A 19,475-nucleotide genomic window follows, 5' to 3' on the forward strand; every position below is an offset into this window, starting at 1 on the left:
CTTAACCTACATCCGAGTCTGAAACATTCTCGAAATATTCCACTGACTACAGGAGAAAATGTAACCTCTTAGCAATTTGAGTTGGCAGCTTCTTATTATGGGACATGAATGCCCCCTAGTACTGAGAAACATGAGGGATCATAAGCCTGAAGGGCACTAGGAAAAGCAGCTGGGAGAAAAGGGGGAAGCACACACAGATTGTCTCTCTGCACTCCTCAGAAGGTGATTCTGCACTGGCACAGACAGTGAGTGCTGCTGAGGCAGAGCCTTCCTTGCGTGGGATTTGTCAGTCCCTCGCTGGTGCTGCCGAGTCCCCACTCCTGGGAAGGCTCCACACGGGGGCTGAGGCACAGAAAGCACAAGGTAAAGATAAAATACTGCAACAGCAGGGGCTGTGCAGCAGATTTGCCACCACAAAATGTGTTGGAAAAGAGCGGCCAGAGCCTCCAGATTTGCCCCACTGCCACAACAGTCCCTGTGAAAATGAACCAGGTCTTTAAGAACAGGAGCATCACCACACAGCACTCTGTCACCCTACTGATAAGTTCACAGGTGATTAGTATAAGCCTGACAACAGGTGTTCAGGTTTCAAGTCTAAATCTGCTCTTAAAACATTTTGTAATAAATATTCCTACTTTCCGTGTCTTGAAAGAAGTTCCCTCTCTACGCCAAAAATAAGCTTCATTCTTAGGCCAAAATGTCTCCTTATCACAAGTTACAAAAGCAAGATGAAAAACAAATCTCATTCTGGGAAGTATCTCATTTGTTTAATTTGTATACATATTTTGCCTCAAACTTAAGAAGAAAAACAAACAGAAAATCCCCAGCATTCTAGACTACCATGCTATTGTGCCAGAAAAAATTACAATTAAATTTGTCTAAATTTAGTATGTGGGAAGAGGCACATTTTAGTGGAACCTAAAAATAAAGCTTCAACCTCAAATTTAAAGGGACAAGTAATTTCCCATTAGATCCAACAGCTTCTCCAGAGGAGTCTGTCAAACAATTTTGTGAGTCAATATTGCACTTTTTATAGCTCCAGTTCAAGGTCAAGGGGCAATTCCAGTTCATGTAGCCTGACCTCCTGTACATCAACATGCTGTGGCATTGCATTTGATGACTCCTGGTTCGAGGCCAATAATCCACGTTAAGCAATGGCAAAACTGCTAGACTTGATGTAAAGATTTAGAGAGATGGGTGACACCATTTCCTTTGGTACTTGATCCTACTGCTTATGGATCTGTCCATTATTCCCTAGTTCTCTGTCTACCTAGGGAAGGATGATTTGGGCTCTCCCTCGTAGTTGCAGAAAACTGGTGCTGATTTGTCATTTCTGAGTTCTGACGTTTCTCCTTCTTCCTTTTCTTATTAGCTTCACTTAACAGGCCTTTTCCTCTCAGCTGTACAGCTTAGCATCTGACTGAACCAGAATACATTATGTCTGAATACAGACAGGATCAGTACAGATAATTCTGTATTACTCCCTGCCCTCATTATTTACCACTTTGGTAATCTTTGAGTCATTTGCAAATTTTACCACAGTTCCATGTACTTCAGATCAATGATGAAACTGTTAAATGGTGTCAGGCACAGTGCTGATCCCTATGGAGCTGCACTCTATCATTATGACTAATTTTTTAGGTTTGTCAGTTGGCCAGTTCTTAATCCTTTTAACTTGTGCTTCACTGATACAGGGCAGTGCTATTTTTCAAACTGGAATGTCATGCAATGCGAAGAACTGTCTTTCTAAAAGGGCTGTTACAGCTACACCTTCACCTTTGTCAGCCAAACCTTTGAACTTCTTTAAATACTGAAATTAAGCTTGCTCGTGATTCATTTCCTGTAAAGCTGCACATACTGAGAATTACATCCCTATTGCTTATTTCTTTGTAAATGAGTCTTTTGAAAGAGTCCCAGTATCCCTCCCAGCACTGATGTCTGGATGTTCAATCTGCTGTTATTTCAAGTCTCTCCATGTCTGTCTCCAGAACAGAAGATTTCTGAACAAAAACAGACATGGAGAGACTTGGAATTAACTATGGATTGAATATCTGATCTTACCATGTCCTAACCATTAACTGTTCTTACCATGTTCTCTCCCCAACAGATACAGACACAGAGTTCATGGTACAAGTGCTGATGCATTAATAGAGTTAATTACATGTGGATATTGGGATACAGAAAAATGCCTTTTACATTTACATCCACTGTAGACAAAACAGGTTCCCCAAACTTTTTGGACTCTCCTCTATAGGGAGGCAACTATAGGATTTTTACATTTGTAGTTACCTGTAGAAAGGAGACCGTGGTAACTCGGCAACAGTTCCTGTAAGAATCTGAATGCTCCTCGCTTTTCTGAACTTCAGATGCTGAACAGCACTCAAATACTGCCCTTCAGTACCACTCACACATTTCTTGCCACTGTATTTCATCCTATAGTGGTGTGACAATCCCAGTGAAGAGAACCTCCAAAATGAACACCTTAACCTCTGCTGAAGTCCAGAACTGATATAAGGCAGGAACATGGCACTCAGAGGAAGTCCCTAAATCAAACATGTTGCCTACTGACCATCCAAAAGGTTGTGAATATGCCAAAACTCCAGCAACGTGGCTCAAGTAACTTTCTACTTTGAAAAAACCCCAAACCCACAAATAGGAGCCCGTTTAGCCCTGCTCTGTATCTCTAACCACAGGCAGAAGCCAAGGGTAGTGGTAGTGATCCTGGTAACAGTACTTGGCTCCTCCCACCCCCTATCTACAAATCGAACTGTGACAGAGCCAAGGTTGTTGTCTTCCCATCTCTCCCAGAGAACTACACATATCTCCAGCTCAGCAAGAGAACAGCACAAAGAGTTTTCTGTGCAAACATTAATAAGTATGAAAAGAAAAAAATACCGTGGAGCTACCCATATTTGATTAATCTGACTGATTCTAATAGTCACAGGCAAGTTTTCACTACTCAGTGCTGTTGATTTTTTAAACAAACACCCCAAAACATGCCAACCCTCTGAACACTGTGTTGCACCTTCCTCCCCTATAATCAGTCCTAGAGCAGACTGCGACTCAACGTGAGGGGAGGCAGCAGACTGAGCTCTGTGTAATTACCCACTGGATCTTATTAAGACACTGAATTCTAAAATTACAAGGCTGAGGGCTGTGCCTTGGTTCACTGCCATCTACATAGGTACTCAAGCAACTTCAGCCTGAAAAGCTACCTACAGTTAGTTCAACTCCTCTAAAACAGACAGGTGTTACTTAACATACTGCATTACAATAATGGTTAATGCAGAGAACAATACAAAGTGAAACTCTAGGAATGTAAAATACCCAACCATAAAATTTCTCTTTAATTTCATTAATGAGCACATTAATGTGTAGGTATTAATTTGACAGGAATATATAAAAATACGTGTGTGAATGAAACCTACTTTTGTGGAGATTCAAGAAGTTGATTTTTCATTAGGGAGTATCAAAAACTCTACATAATCATTTATAGTGAAAATTATAACAGCATAACAGTATTGAAGCTCAGAGAAAAAAAATATTCAGCACCACAGAAGTGTACAATAAACTATCACAGCAGAATTGGACACACTGTGTTAACAGAAATAGTAACATACTTAATTTACAATACCAAAGAAATCTGGCTATTTATCTCAGCTCCTCCGGAAAAAAAGCTTCATTCTTTAAAAACCTATGCTCATTTTACCACGACTTCCAGATAAACATCACTATTAATCCTGTTATGCTCTTTTATATCATTTGCTTCTTTGCTACCTCATTAATAGAAGCCAATATTCTTCTACAATTCACCTATAGGGTGGAATTATTAATCATAAATAATTTATTTACTTTTTAACCTTTTTTTTTTTTGTGCTCCCTTCAAAATATTTGTGCAAGTAGAGTATTATATTATATTAAGCATAAAAGACAAGTAGATCAGACACCAAAGAGCACGAAAACATTTTACACCAGGTCTCAAAAATCTGAGTGAGTTCCACCCTGGCCAGCTGCCTCCACAAGGCGAAAGAAAGAGCTTGCAGCACTCTGAACTTTATGCTCTCTTGATCAAAGGACTTTCAAAGAAGTAAAACAAGGAAAAAAGTAGGAGAGATGAAGGCATTCAGTTGCCATCAGTTCAAAGTTTTATTATGAATAACAACTCCACAGCTGTAGAAACACACAAAGAAGAAGCAACGAGGTAGGTGAGCTCCTCTTTACATCAGCTAGAGCTACTCCAAGATCTTATTCTTCTAGATAATCCAAAATGTATGCCTTGGAAAAACACCCTCCATCAGTAGTGGAAGGATGACCAATCAAGAAAGGAGAATTTTTTTACAAATTAAAAAAAAAAAAACTTTCTTGGCACTCACAGCTACCTGGACATCCAGCAAGAGCCCAGGAACTGATACCACTGCTCTGCCTCGTGATCAGGTCTACAAAAAACACTTCCATGGGGGGCAGGATGATGGGGTCAGTGTCTGAATCATAGGGGGAGAGGGTAATCTTGACTTTAACCGTAATTAAGCAATTTATTTTTTTTTTTGCACAAAAGGAAAAAGTAAAAATTCACAGTAGTGTGAAGTGAATCAAATATCAAACTCAAATTACATTTTTTTGTTTCATCTGGAGATCATCTTATCCCTTTTAACAAATATTAAGAGGAAAATGACATATGAAATCAAGCAGTAAAATATTTTAATTATGAAACAATTACTGTCTGTTAACCATAGAAATAATATTAAAGATCGCATTCTTTCCTCAGAAAGCACTATCCAAACTGAATGGAGGAAGGAAGTGTGCAAATATACTTTTGTCTTTAAAACAGCCTAGAGGTACCTTTTCTTTCAGAGGCAAGAATTAAGTTCCAAGGGGTCTTTGGCACTCAGTGTTAAACAATTTGAAAGTATTTTGTAAATGTTGTTGGACTGTCAAACTACAGTTTCATCAGACATTATCAGTGAAAAACAGCAGTTAAAACATAGCATTGTCTACTATAGTTATATTTTTTCATAGGATAGCCATCAACAAGCTTACACAGATGCACATAGGTAATCAGATATTAAATGGTTCCTACCAGTCGACTTCAATTGATTTCCAGTATTTCTTATTTCCAGTGTATTTTATCCCTACTCACCTCATGGAGGACTTGGAACAGTGCCAGTGGATCTGTGATACTACTGAATACAACATTATACTATTTATGTTTATTAATAGCTTGAACCATAAACTGTCTTACTGCACTGGGCAAACCTAAGTAGCTTTATATATATATTATAACTTTGTATAAACTGTTGCAGTGCTGCTGGAGCAAAGAGAGGATTTGTTTAAAATAAACACCAGAAGCTGAATAAGGTGTAAAGTAAAAGCAATGTTAAAATACAAACTTATGAGTTTAGTTAGTAGAAAGGTTGAGAGAGCAAGACATATTATCACCAAAATTTAAATACAAATATGTAAATATCAGCTAACAGGGATCACTGCCAATATTTAGTGAAAGAATACCCAAATAGCCTAGTATGATTCTATGCTATATGTGCAGCCTTTGCAAAAACAAAGTCCAAGTTAAGGAGGAGTACCTTGGTGGAATTTAAATGCTTTGATCTGACAACTAGGTCTGAAATCCAGAAACTGTAACAGGATTTATGACCCATATAAGACTTCAGCTCTTTTTGTACCAAGAATAATATTCATTTCTCTATTAGTGAAACAGCAGCACAGTACAATTGACAAGCATAAAATTATTCAGGAAGGTATTACTGAGGCTGCTAAAAGAAAGAAGAAACTGAGAAAAATAAAGCTTTGCATATTATCCTAAACAAGAGTAGAATACAGTGGGTAAATGGCTTCTGGTCTGAACTTAGCTCAGGTTCTGTCCTTTTTTCATGGTGGGCAGCCATGTAAGGGAGGTTTGTCTGAGACCAGGAATGCAGGAAATAACTTCATCAGTGGTTGCCTACAGTTTGCTAGTACTAACTTTAAATTATCTAAATCCAGTGTTAGTTGCTTTGGAGCACAACACCACAGCATCCTCCTCAAAGAAATAACAGAAACTAATCCTCCAGGAGCTCCAGGCTGCCCAGCCACTGCTCCCCCAGCAGAGGCACAGGGAATTCCTGCTACAGAAACACCAGCAGGTGGATTTTACCCCTGGCTGTACCAGCCTGCAGCAGCTGGAAGCAGCCACCTCAGGGAACAGCCAGAGCCCTGAGGCCAAGGAAGATGGCACATACACAGTCCTATAAAGTCTGAGAAAGTCAAGTGGGATTTACAGTCAAACCCGGGACAATTTTCCATCTCCACACCCACGGCACATTTTTTTCAAAAAGCTTATTAATGCCCCACCAAACACAGCCAGATTTCAGGTGACCAGAAGCACATTCCCAACACCATTTTATTCTCCAGATCCACCAGTCAAGCACTGAGTAAAAAGCCTTTTTCACAGAACAAAACCCCAACTTCCCAAAGCACCCCTCTCCCACAGCCTGCCCCTTTAGCCTGGTTGTTCTCCAAGTGCAGGATCCTTAAAAGATGGGCCTCCACACAAAATCCAGAGCTGAGCACAGGATTGCTCTCTGCTGTGTGTGCCCTTGCCAATGGCACATGTTCCCATCTGCCCAGCAGCCCCAAGCTGAGCAGAGCAGGGATAGGACTAAATAAAATGTCACAGGCAAGACAGACACTACAAATAGCAGCACACGTTCAGCAAGTCAGCACAGAGCATATGGATTCCAGGGGTAAATTGAGCATCTAACTCTGGTTTGTACAGTTCTCCCTGTTTTAATAAAAATGGAAAATTGAATATGGAATTTTAGCCTGACTGCATGCTGAAAGTTTATTCTATGAAAATGTCCTTAAAATACTAATGTGCTCACACTTTTTTTTTTTTTTCACTAATTCTAAATAGAGAATTAAAAATTTGGACACATTCGTCCCTGTCTTTGACAGATACTCTAACAGATAATAGTTCATTTATTAAGCCAAATATTACTTACCATTATAATTATAGTGTACATTAAAGCTATTCTTCATTTTATTTAACAGTTTGTGATGTATAAGCCAAAAGAGCCTGGGATAAAAATTGAAAAATTATTAAAAATAGAGGAGAGAGTAAAGCAATGTCTTACCAGTTAATTTTATCTTCCCATTTTTGTTATGCCTGGCAGATGATGGGTTTATACTTCCTCGTATCATAAAATCCTATTACAGGAACTTCTCCCGTGAACCATAATTTCTCCTCCTTAACATTTCCCACATTGCCTTCCTAAAATTCAGAACAGGAAAAAATACAAAATGTGGTCTCCTTGTCCTATAGAATGTCCATCCTGTTACACTGGAGAGGGAGACCTGGAGCCAGTGGAATGGGATGGAGTGATGCTTTCACTAACTAGGTGGAAAAGATCAAGATCTGCCGTATTTTTTTTCGAAGATGCTTTTCACCATCTGTGCTCATGACAGTTTTATTCTGGGCCAACAAATGGCCTTTTTTGAAATGCAAAATTAAGTTGCAATGTGGTGATAAAGTAGACTGAAGAACAGACACTTCCTTCTTACAAAACCAGCATCTTATACAGAGTATTCTTTTTTGTATCATGAATCAATAGAGATGGTCGTCAGAGAAGTGAAACACCGAGCAAGTACAAAAAGACAGGTAGATGATCACATGGGGACATAACTGGGGCTAAAACGTTGCATATTTTCTGCAAAAAATTAACCAAAAAAAGGCAAATAAGATATTTGCATGTACATTCACAGAGAGAAATACAAACGTTCACTGGAGGGGAGGAAATCATAACTATATTTATCACATCTCAGTGTTAAAAGAGAGTCTTTTTCTCAAAAAAGTGAACTTAAAACTCCAACTATCCTAAATATTTATCTACTTTGCAGTCCACAGTATCTCTTTTAGCAAATGTATTTGTTTCATATTGCAGTTTTCTAATAAAGGGAATTGTAGTAATTTCCATTTGCAACCAGCACCAAATAAACCTCCCATTGCTGTGTCCCTCTCCATTGTTATAGCCTCTATAACCCCAACTTTCTATTCATAGAAAAATTGTATTAAATCCTTACAGAAGAAAAATTTTAAACAAAAGCCACATATTTCCAAAAGATGTATTTGAAATAGTCTTTTTATTTTCATGTGCAGACCTAAGCTTAGAGCATTCTGTCTCTCTAGCAGGAAGAGAGATTATCACTATCACTTAAATCACCACAAGAAATACTGTTCCAATTCTACTGAGGTGTTTGTGATGTTATCAGCTGCTACAAGGGAAAGAAAATTCAGGGGTGGAGTTTGGAAAGGTTCAAAATATAGGTTTCTACACTTCAATCTTAGTATAAAGCTTACAGACTTGATTCAGCCTTGATTAATGGAGTTGACTGTGCTTCAACTTTGGCTAAATCACAGTTAAAAGGCAGATGAGAAGATACAGTTATGCTGATGTTTCAGAAGTAGAAGCATTTCTGTCCAATGAATAGCTATCAAACATCTTATTCGAGTTTATCTATCAGATATAGGAAATATTTATGTGAATGAAAAAAAAACCAGTAGAAAGGAAAACAAGTTGAAGGATAAAATGTTACATTTCTATAACATATCATTGTGTAGCCCTACTTTACAGCAGTTTCATGTCATTAACACAATCTCTTTTTCATCAGAATATGAATTATTATTATGAATGTCTTTATGTAACACTAATCTTTCTATTATGACCTGAGGGAATATACTGTAATAATATTAGAAGTCTTCATTTGTTTCTTCAGTCAGCAATTCAAAGTTGATGTCGGGGTTTAAACAGAATTAAATGACTGAAAAAAAAGGTGGGCACTATGCCATGGCCTTTTTAACTTCCCCTACATAGACCAACAGCACTGCTCACTTCCTGGAGGAAGCCAATACCCTCTGGAACAAACTGTGGCAGTATTGGGATCAATCACCTGTTCTCCAAAGGTCACAACAAAGGTGTTGCACCACAGAACATCACGGTGGGAGCCCCAGCATTGAGGGTGTGCTGCTTTCTAAGTGCTGGACAGCAAGTAAAAGACTCAAGAGGCAACAGAAGAACTCCTAGAAACTAGGAAACTTTAGGTGAAAAATCTGGAATCAGGTTAAAAATCTGTTAAATAACAGCAGTCACAGCAAAGATTTTCAACCCTGTAATACCCAACTCTTGCCATGTAAGCACTCTTCCTTCTGGTCCCTTCAAACGAAACACAAAACAATCCAAGCTTCACTCTCAGAGTTAGGGGGAAGCCCATGGTTGCTGTTTAAAGACCTGTGGAAAATTAAAGGGACCAAGAGTATGAATCCCCCTCCCAGTTGTTGATAAAACAGGGGAGGAGGGGGCAAGATGCCCCCCCTCTCCAAGCATTAACCTGTTCTCTTCAGCTTTCCACTAACCCCACCTGCCACCTGCTGCATGGTTTTTAGAGCAGTCTGATATTCACTGACTGAATTGTAAATTAGCAAGTCAATTTGACCCTCAAAAGCTGTGAGGGTTAAAAGAATTTTAAGTCATACTTTCCACTGGCTAATCATTACTCGGTTTGAACTCCTGATGGTGAACTCCTTGACACAAATGAGCCACATCTGCTCCTCCAAAGCAAAATTACTTTGCTCTATGAGCTACTTTTATTAGCAGACCAATGACCATAATGAATTTTTGACAATGGGCAGCTATTCAGCACAAATCGACTCTAGCAATTCCTCCATCAAGTGTGTTGTGTTCTTCCATAGCTGTGTTGTGTTAGGGGTAGCACCTGATTGCTCCTGCAAACCAGTGCAAGCTGATTTCTTATCATACACCATGTAAGCAAAAAGCAAACAAACAAAAACCCCCCGCGCTGCCTGTGAATAGCCAGGTCTAGCTGTTATCAGAGAAGCTGGAAAAACCCTTTGGTTTCACTGGAAAGCACAAGGTCAGGTTAGAAAACAGACTAATTAAATGAAACAAAACTATAAACACTAAAAGCAACCGTGAACTACCTAATCTAAGTGACCTACAGACGTAAAGATTTGGTCCCAACTCAAATTTACTCTATTAAAAAGTGCTTATGGAAGTCCAAGTGTTTCTTTTTCCCCCAAATGCTGAAATGATCAGTTGACTTGAGAGGACCTGTTTCCTCTTCTGTGTGCAGCTTTTAGCAGTACCAATACTCACAGGAACGAAATGGAGAGAGTGGAGCAAAACACTTAAATATATAATATATTCAGTCAGGAAAACTGGTTAACTTCATGATCTCTGGCAAAGCTCCAAAGCTGGTGTTTTCTCTTGGTTGTTTGCTTCGAGTGACCACAAATGAGGTTGTAACACGTTGTTTTTATCGGTTTCAAGACGTTTTTAACCACTGAAGTTTACAGAGAGACTTTTTATGTTTTATATACTTAACAGCAAACGGAGTAACATAAAGGCACAGGAAAAAAAAACAAGCTGTGTGTCTTGTTTTGTATGAAACCTGGTGTGCAGTATGCCCTGACTGCCAAGGAGAAAAAAAAATGCCTCTCTAAATTCACCTGCAGCTCTTGGTCTCAAAATAAAACCATCTCTCCTGCTCATCTTAATAATTTCAGACTCCCCTTTACACCCTAGCTGTAAAGCACAGGATGGGGATGACACTTCAACTCCAAGGTACATACACAAACTCAGAAGCAGAACACCAGGTGAAATTTATGGGTCAGATATGTCAAAATACCTTATGAAAAATTGCTTCATCTTACTAATAATCTCTGAAAGCTCATAGAGGTTGTCACATCTTCTCTAAATTCAAACCACAATGCTGATCTGAATATTTATTTACATATACATACATATATATTGCATATTATATGAGCAGACGCTGAAATATGTTTGTATAAAATGCGACTTGCAAACCCCCAAGACTCAAATACTGCTGATGCCTGACACTTGACAAGGACTGAACCAGTAAGAATGAAGGATTTAAAAATTTATTTCAAGAGCATTTCACAAGATGTCGGAATTAAAAAGTCTTGGTTACCAAACAGGCAGCTGACAGTTATTTCTTGTGTAATGTATTTCAGAAATAACCTAACATGATCACAGTACCTGCAAACCTCACATTCTCATTAAGAAGTGAGCAGGTGGGTTTCAGAGTACATGAAAGCATCCTGCTCCTAGTAGAGGTAACCTTTTTTGTCCTCATTAGGATGAGTGATGACAGCAGTGAAAAAAATGAAGCATTTTCTCTTTTCTTTTTCCTTCCTTTTCCCAGTATAGCAACAATAACCAGCAGAGAGGATTCTTTGCAGCAGATGAATAGATCCACACTGGTTTCATGGTTTAGTTTATTAGCCAAGAAGTATCCCAGGTATTTCTATCTTGTGTTTGACTCGGGCTGACATAAAAAGAAAATGCTGCTTGCTATTGCAGCATTTGATCCAAGATTCTTCTTTCATCTCCTTCTCCTAACTTTGCATTTTGTCTTTCCTTCTGTCGTTCTTTCCAGCATCCTGCAGGCTACAAATCAAACAGCATTCCACCACAAGGGCAACAACTGCAAGATTAATAGAACACACCAACAGTTGCATGGCAAAAGACAGCAACTAAAGTTAGGCAAGACCACCCACGTGTAAAATCAGCTGGGCACTTCAAAGTGAAATTGTACAGAAATCAGAAAAACCTGGTAATTGAACCAGAAGCCCCTAGAATTTATAGTGGAGGATTGTAACCTTCTCCATGACAGCTCCTGTTATCAGAAGTAAATACATGGACACACACACACATACACACACACACACATGCCCTCCTGACCTTTCTGTCTTTCTGCACTGATCATCACACAGAGCTGCACTAACACTCCCACCTTCCCAGGGAGGGTGCACACTGGAAGGTATGTGCCTGTGTGGCCAACTGGGTTACTCTGCTCTGTCAGAAACCAAGAGTATTACCTAAAAGTCTGCACGAGGAGAAAGGAAAATAACTCCATACTGCTTTACAGGTTAGAAAAACAAAAGTCATACTTGCAACTCTCACTTCGAATTTTTCCGATTCCGGCCAATTCCCTGTAGAAATCCTGTGCCTGCTTGTCACTGCTCACAAAAATGGCAGGACAGACAGAAGGTGAGTGCTGAGCCTGGCTCTTCACCACCACCAGAGCCACAGACCTTGGCTGCAGCAAACAAAGGGCTACAGCTGTGGAAGGAGGAGGGAAGAGTTCAGAGGAGCTGACTCAGGCTCACAAATCCTCCAACAGAGAGAAACAGCCCATTGAATTTCCATCCATCATTATTTAACTAAGTCTTTCTTCTACCAGTTTTTCTGCAAGCAGTAGGCTGAAAGATCATGTAAGAATATATGTGCTGCTGCAAAGCTTGCAGAACTAAAGGGTAGCCAGAATCAAAATGGATGAGCCCCAAAATCAGCAAGAACCCAACTGTCAGTGTACAGTTGCACCAGATATGTGATATTAAACTTTTGTTTAGAAACATCTTTGATTCAAAGATTCAAAAATAGCATTGCACCTTCAAGAGCTCAAAAGGTATGATGGTAGCAAGAGGTCTAAAATATATACCCAAAAACTGAGGCTGCAGGTGCTGCCATAGAAAAAGAGAACCAACATGGTTCAATGTCTTGAAAATAATATATCTGATTTAACTACCCTGCAGCATATTATAAGCAAGGAAAAATAAAAAGTAGTTTTAGTTCCTTAACGTTGAAATACAATTCCTGTCCAAAAATTCTTGTAAGATCTAGTTTTGAAAAACAGACACGATTTGTTTTCAATTTAAATGAAAAAAAAAAGCTTTCATTTCGTTTAGAAACAGCAGTGACAAAAGCAAATATTTTCAAAGTAACTGTGCATAGGAAAACAAAATAGGTACTAGCATTAATTCCCTACTAATACAGAATGCTAAGTAGGTTGCCTGAAATTAATTTAAGAATATTAATTACATTCAGTCACAGGACCATAAAATTAAGCAGTCTAATGTATCAACACTTGAAAAATACACTTGAACATACTTCCCTAGTGAGCACTGGTCTAAGCTATCAGGCTCTGTAAAATTCAAACACCAACACTCCTATGCACAGAGCTTCAATGGCACCACTTGGTTATCAGCTCAGGGAGTTCCCAGCTACAACATTCCAGCCCTCACTCCATGGGCAGTTCCAGCAGCTCTCCTTTAGCTCAGGCTGTTGATGAGGATTAGAACGAACCAACTGGCACGGACTAGTTCCACAGCTCCTCTTCAGAAACATGGGGGAGGTTTTGCAATTTATTTTTTATGCTGCACCGACTGCTTCAGGAAGTCATAGGGCTGAACTCAAATTTTTCCTTGAGTTCAGCAGAGAGCGTGAAGAACAGAGAGAATAGGATATCTGTCTTTTGCTGCCCTCACCTATAGACAGGAGGCTTTGAAGGAGAGGGTGAAGACACGACAGCAGTTTTGCATCCTCACAGATTCTGAGTAGGAGAGGCCACTGTGCTTTCCTTGAACCATCACATTTGTTGAACACCCACCTGCCTGAGGTGGCTACACAGCACAAGGTATGTCCAAGGGTGTGGTATGGCAGGAACATCACAGCACTCTCTCTTCTGATGGGAGAGGTAAAAGTCTTTATAAAGTACTGCTTCTGAACTTACCTGCCATCCACTTTCACCCTTTTCTTGCCTTTCATCTATTTTTGGCTGAGTAAGTCAATTTTCTCTCCTAATAAATAAGAGTATTTCATGAGTTACACAGTTACTGGAATTCAGGGTTTAACTAATATCATTTCAGGTCCTGAAAAGCCAGTGAAGATCTTGGTAACCTTTCTTTTTATATTTACCACATTATACAAAGTTCAAAACATTGAAGCTGAAGCTTGAAGTTCAAGGTTGCAGCCCATCTTTAATCTTCTATTAATATTACAGGAGAGCAGTTCTGGAACATTATGATCCTTTAATTATGAAAAAATGGAGATCATTAGCATGGCCATATTTTACAGATAAGACTGTGCTTTTACTTCAACAAGCATAATCAATAGTGTTTTTGTAAAATTTGGTTTGCTAAATCCACTGGAGTGGAGGAGCTTGGTAATTCCCTTTTAAAACGACTTTTACAACTTCCCAGCTGTCTAGTTCTCTACATTTGTCATGACAGACAAAGTTAAATTAAAAATTCTAAACCGTCACCCTAGGGCAAAACTTGATAGAAAACTGTAGAGCAATATTCTTTAAAATCGGTAACAAAATATATCCTAACACTACAGAGAAAACACACTGTAATTTTTCTGTGTGCATTTACTCCCCTACTCCTTTTTAATAGATGTGATTTTCAGGAAATGTAATCACAACTCACAACTCAAATGGGTGTCTCGCACTGTTCTTTTTTTAAATGGTCCAATTGGTCACAACAAGGGACTCTCGTATTCATCAAGGCCTGTGTTTAGGTACAGAGGTCAGATGTCACATCTGTGATTGATAATGTTTGTTTTGTGCTCTGCTTTTCAAAAACTCTTCACTTTAAGCAGCATTTTGCTTCTAAACAGGAGTGGGTGTAAGGACACTCAGCATAATGGAATGGGCCAGGTTTAATTCCCTTAATCACTTGGTCAGGGCAACAGAATTAACTGTCCACATCTGTTCCCTCCAAGCACACATGCTTAGTTTTCCCTCTTATGCAATAAAGGAGTGTGGGGTCATGATGCCACATCTAGCCTGCCTTTTCCTCCAAAACTGAATCCACAGAGAACACCCACAGGCTGACTGTGGATCAACACAGGCTGATTTTGGACCATAAAATACTTGTGATGTGGCAAAACCAGCTCCATCTTGAGCCTCAGGAGTAATTTTTTGTTTAATATGTTACATGTGCCCAAAGGAAAAAGCAGAGCTGTCATGCCAGTTGTAAACAGACAGGTAAACAGAAAAGCACACTTAAAGTTTGACATAAAATGGTTTCTTAATAAAGATGTTCTTGATAGCCCACTGAAAATGGAGTGTAACTGTGCTCCTAGTTAGGGTGATCTGTTCAAGATGATGTGATCTGGTAAAGATGATGTTCAACATCATTAGTCACACTGACAGAGCTGCTCAACAAAGGCCAGGGAGGGTTAGAGCCAAAAGAAAATTTGAAAAGGTATCATTTAAAATGGCAATTAATTCAGACCCATTGGCTTGTGTTTCTGGCTGCTGGAAGCCTGATGATGGAGGTCGATTGCTCCAAGCCCCTGGCGTTCACAAAATGGTGATTATCAGGATGCTCAGTCTCAGTTGGGAGCCACCTACACTCACCTCCTTTTGACATTTGTATCAATTATGCTTGTTTGAGGATGAACAGACAGACAAATACTAAGTTCAGAAAAAAAAACCCAAACCCAACGGGGTTCATGCTGGGAAACAAACACTGAATCACCAAAAGGGGAAGGGAGGAGTCACCAACAGCCAGGTAAGTACAGGGAACACAACATGAGTAACAGACAGGGAGCTTCCAGAAAGGGACAAACCCCATTAATTTACAGGAACAGCTGCACTGCGTTCTGGTATCAGAAACAAACTAGTTCTGGAGAGAAAGAAAACAGCTTTCTCCTCTAAGGACAAGGACAAACAGAATGGGCAGTAGACACTGTGTTTCAGCAAGGAGCTGTTCTCTGCAACAGGTGTCATAAGATACACTGGATGCAAAAGGAGGGACAGCCAGGAAAACCTACAGGTCGGCTCACAGCTGGAAGATGAGGGAGAACTCATTCCATTAAAATCTGATTAAGAATCTTTCTCCTCGTTTACACCCTTTGTGGCAACATGTGTGTTGTTTTGTTTGGATGCTGTGACTGCTTTCAGTTAGCATTTTATCCTTTGCCTGACCTGAGCTAAGGGTGATTTGAAGATAGCAGGTTAAACACAAAATAATCCCCTCTCAAGGCTGTGGCAGTCTATGAAATGAGGTAGGAGGTAAGACAGCTCTTAACTCCCTAGTAGAGGATATTCCACGGGGTAAACCATGAAACCAGAGGCTGACCATGTCTGAGCAGTAGTCCTGCAGGTCTGGAGGGGTGCTGGCATCCCTGGGAACAGGGGAGCAGGCTTGGAGAGCAGGGAAGAAGCACAGCAGCACTGGGGCATCTGGTACACCTGAGCCCCCAAATCCCTCAGGAGTGTATTTCCCTCATCATCCCCCTGGGTAACAACTGCCAACTCCACACACAGCAGAGCCCAGGACAGCACTTCAAACCCATCTGTGAACCTCTGATTTTATCGCTACAGCAAATAATAAAGAAGTGCAAATGAGGATGATAATATTGCTTGTTTTACATGCAGAAGGTCAGAGAGCATGAATTAGTCACTCTCCTGTGCAGTCCACTGCCGGCTGGCTGACGGGGAAGAACAACTACAAAGGGGAAGAACAACTACAAAGGACACTGTTTCCTCTCTCCGAGTTAAGTGGAGGCACGTGGGGCTGTGATTGTGCCTCCTCTGCTCCATGAGCCCACTAACAGGGAAGGCAGAGGAGAAAATAATCAACTACTGTCTGGAGATAAGCAACATATTATTTCTCCAGGGAGCAAGTGGGAGAACCAGGAGGCAACAGCTGTTTTCAGTCCCACTATTTCTGCTCCCACTACACACACTGCCTTACTACGGCTTGAAAGGAGTTGCCTATATTTATAAATACAGAGAGATAAATAGCTGTGTCTGAGTGCGTGTGTGCATCTGGTTGTAATGCAAGAGTAAGGAGAAAATATCCTTCCCACGCACATTAATGCAAATGTAAAGAGAAAATATCCTTCTTACAGACATTTATTTTAAACTGTGTGTGCTAGCATATTTTTATTTTAGAAAACTGATTACTTCATCATTGGATTGTGTCCTTACTGCACTTAGCAGTTGGAAAAAAAAAAGTATGAATCCAAATGTAACTCACAGGACAAACAAGTATTTATTTGAATATTTAAACAGCTTGGCAATTTTTCTTCTCCGTTTCCTCCAATAATATAAAGCATGTTAAATGGAAAAATGTGTTACGAATGCAAATCCTCTGTAAGTGAAAGCCTATAGAAAAAGAATAAAGCTATTGAGCAAATGCTAAAAAAATTTTTTCTCCCAACACAACTGGAAAGTAGTGCTGCCAAACAGTAAACACACCTGCAAAACCAGATTTAGGGAACAAGTTAAATCCTCTGGCCTCTATATTTTTGCCAATTGATCTATTTTTAATCCAGCGAACACTTAAAGATAGTGCTTGCAACAACAATTTTTCATCACTGCAACTTTTGGAAACATTTGCTATGATACTGTGACGTGAACCTAAGAGAGTGATACGTTTAAGAGCATTCAGCCATCGTGTAATTACACACCCTGTATACAACAACCATTTAACAATGCAGCTAAGCCAATTTAGGACAATATGCTCATCCACTAAACTATTACAGCTTAGAATGATGTTCTTATCCACTCTGAAGTTCAACTTGCCATTAATTGTTTAACACTAACAGAGTTCTTAATAAATAAAGTCAACATATTGGAATGCTATAGTTAATTATAATTAATGTGGCTGTGTGCAAATTCCTACTTCCATAAAGAATATGATGGCACAGAAGATAGCTTTGCATTTTCCTAATGAAGTTTGAATTCTTCTACTGCAAAACAACCACTTACCACTACTATCTTCACCCAAATCAAAAATGGTCAGGTAAAAATTAACAATTAACAAGGAAGGAACAACATTTGTAGAAAAAAATACTATGACAATCATAGCGAGGGCATCTGCACTGTAAGCCTTTCCACAGATGTCTGTACACACATAGACAAATACATATATATATATATATATGAAAGGCAACACAACTCCTCAAGAACCCTGATTTATATAGTTTCTAACTGCAATTTACTGTCTTCTTTTCCCCAGTCTGTGTTCTAGTTCTTTCTCTCAAGTTCCTACATTCAACTCAAATCTGTGAGGGAAAAGCAAAACAAAACAACCCACAACAAAACAAAATCAAAGCCAAATCATACAAAGGATTTTCATCTTTATCTGTCTGCCTGTATCTCTTGGTTATATAATCACAGCTGTAATCTCTAGGAAATGCAGACTCAATCAGATAGCACAATAATGCTGGGGAAGATCTCTCCAAGCTGTGATATGTCAGAATCTAAACCGACTGTTAGAGCTTCAGAAAGTTCCCATCAAATGACCAGATGGGGATTCAATCATCCAAATCTTCTACAACAGAAAGTGTAGTGAGACCACGAAACATTAGCTTCTTGATCATCTGTCTCATAAATACTGGGAAAGAAATACAAAAGAGAAACTTTTTCTCATGTGTCTCAAAAATTATGCATAAGAGACTGTACCAAAAAATAGGCTCTTTGGTCAAATAATGAGTACTTGTCGGAGGCAGGGCTATTTGCCATATATTTAGATGTAACACCAGGTGTTTGACCATCACTTGCTAAGCATTCTTAAGACTCCCCATCAGACTGCTCATTTCTATTCAGCAGGGCAGGAATCAAAGCTGACATAAAAATCCAATATAGCTATTGCAGCTTTTTTTTTTTTTTAAGCATTATAAAATACAGTCTCTTTGAGACTATCTTTTCTGTGAACTGTGAAAGAATGAAAGAAATCCATAGTACTTGCAGTCTGAATCACACACAGAATTCATATTTCTTGTAACTTCTTGTTTCTGAACTTCATCACCTTTAGCCAAGGTGATAAACCACCCACCTTTTATTACCCAGCTCTCCTCTGAAATGATGTGCTTACTATGCAAATTTTAGATGATACTTGCAAGTGGCCAGGATAAAGAAATACCTCATTTTCTTCAGATCTATCAAAAGAGTTGGCTGCAGGTGAGATGAGATTTTTAAGTTCATTCATGGCATTTGCTACACTTACCACATCCTTTGTGAGAGAGAAATCATGGCTAACGAGAAGCCTGAATTTTCAACTCTGGAAAGGTATCAGAGTACAACTACCTGGGCTTCAATATTTCACTTCTAAGAACCTGCAATAAATGAAAAGTCCACTCCCAGAGAATATGGCAATGAGAATAATGGAATAAACCTTGCTTCACTATTCCAGGCAGCTTGGACAAGCCCAGAATTCAAAGTGCCAGTACACTGAGATGAAAGTTCATAAACTGTGCAAGTGAGACCTGTGACAACACACTTCAGTTAAAAAACTTCACTCACAATACTTCATACATCTAATTTGGAGATGCACAGGCATATCCCTGTGTATCTAATATCACCTGTACTTTATCTGCACTGGCTGCTGTCTTTGACAATGTACTCAGCCCTAGACAGACAGATATGTCTGAAGCAGAAAGGCCATCATGTTTTCTCATGTTCTAGTTGCTTGTCACAGATTACAAAATGAAAAATCTGTTCTTAGGTATTAAGCATCCACTCTTTTAATTTCTCATACAGGGTACCATACCAACAGCATGATGATGATGATGATGATGATGATGGACAGCACCACTGCATCAAAATGTGAGGAGAAAACAACTCACCCCAATAGCAAATCTAAGAAT

The 19,475-nt window shown here is 39.3% G+C and overlaps 1 protein-coding gene across 2 annotated transcripts in view; it reads right to left on the minus strand.

The window, feature by feature from the left end:
• The window catches only part of TENM2 (teneurin transmembrane protein 2), a 1,665,603-nt gene that overhangs the window by 588,373 nt on the left and 1,057,755 nt on the right, over window positions 1–19,475 (minus strand). The gene's annotated exons all lie outside the window — the stretch shown is intronic.

The sequence above is a fragment of the Manacus candei genome, unplaced genomic scaffold (assembly GCF_025592945.1).
Source record: "Manacus candei isolate 608988 ecotype Guabito, Panama unplaced genomic scaffold, ASM2559294v1 h1tg000037l, whole genome shotgun sequence".
Taxonomy (NCBI): domain Eukaryota; kingdom Metazoa; phylum Chordata; class Aves; order Passeriformes; family Pipridae; genus Manacus; species Manacus candei.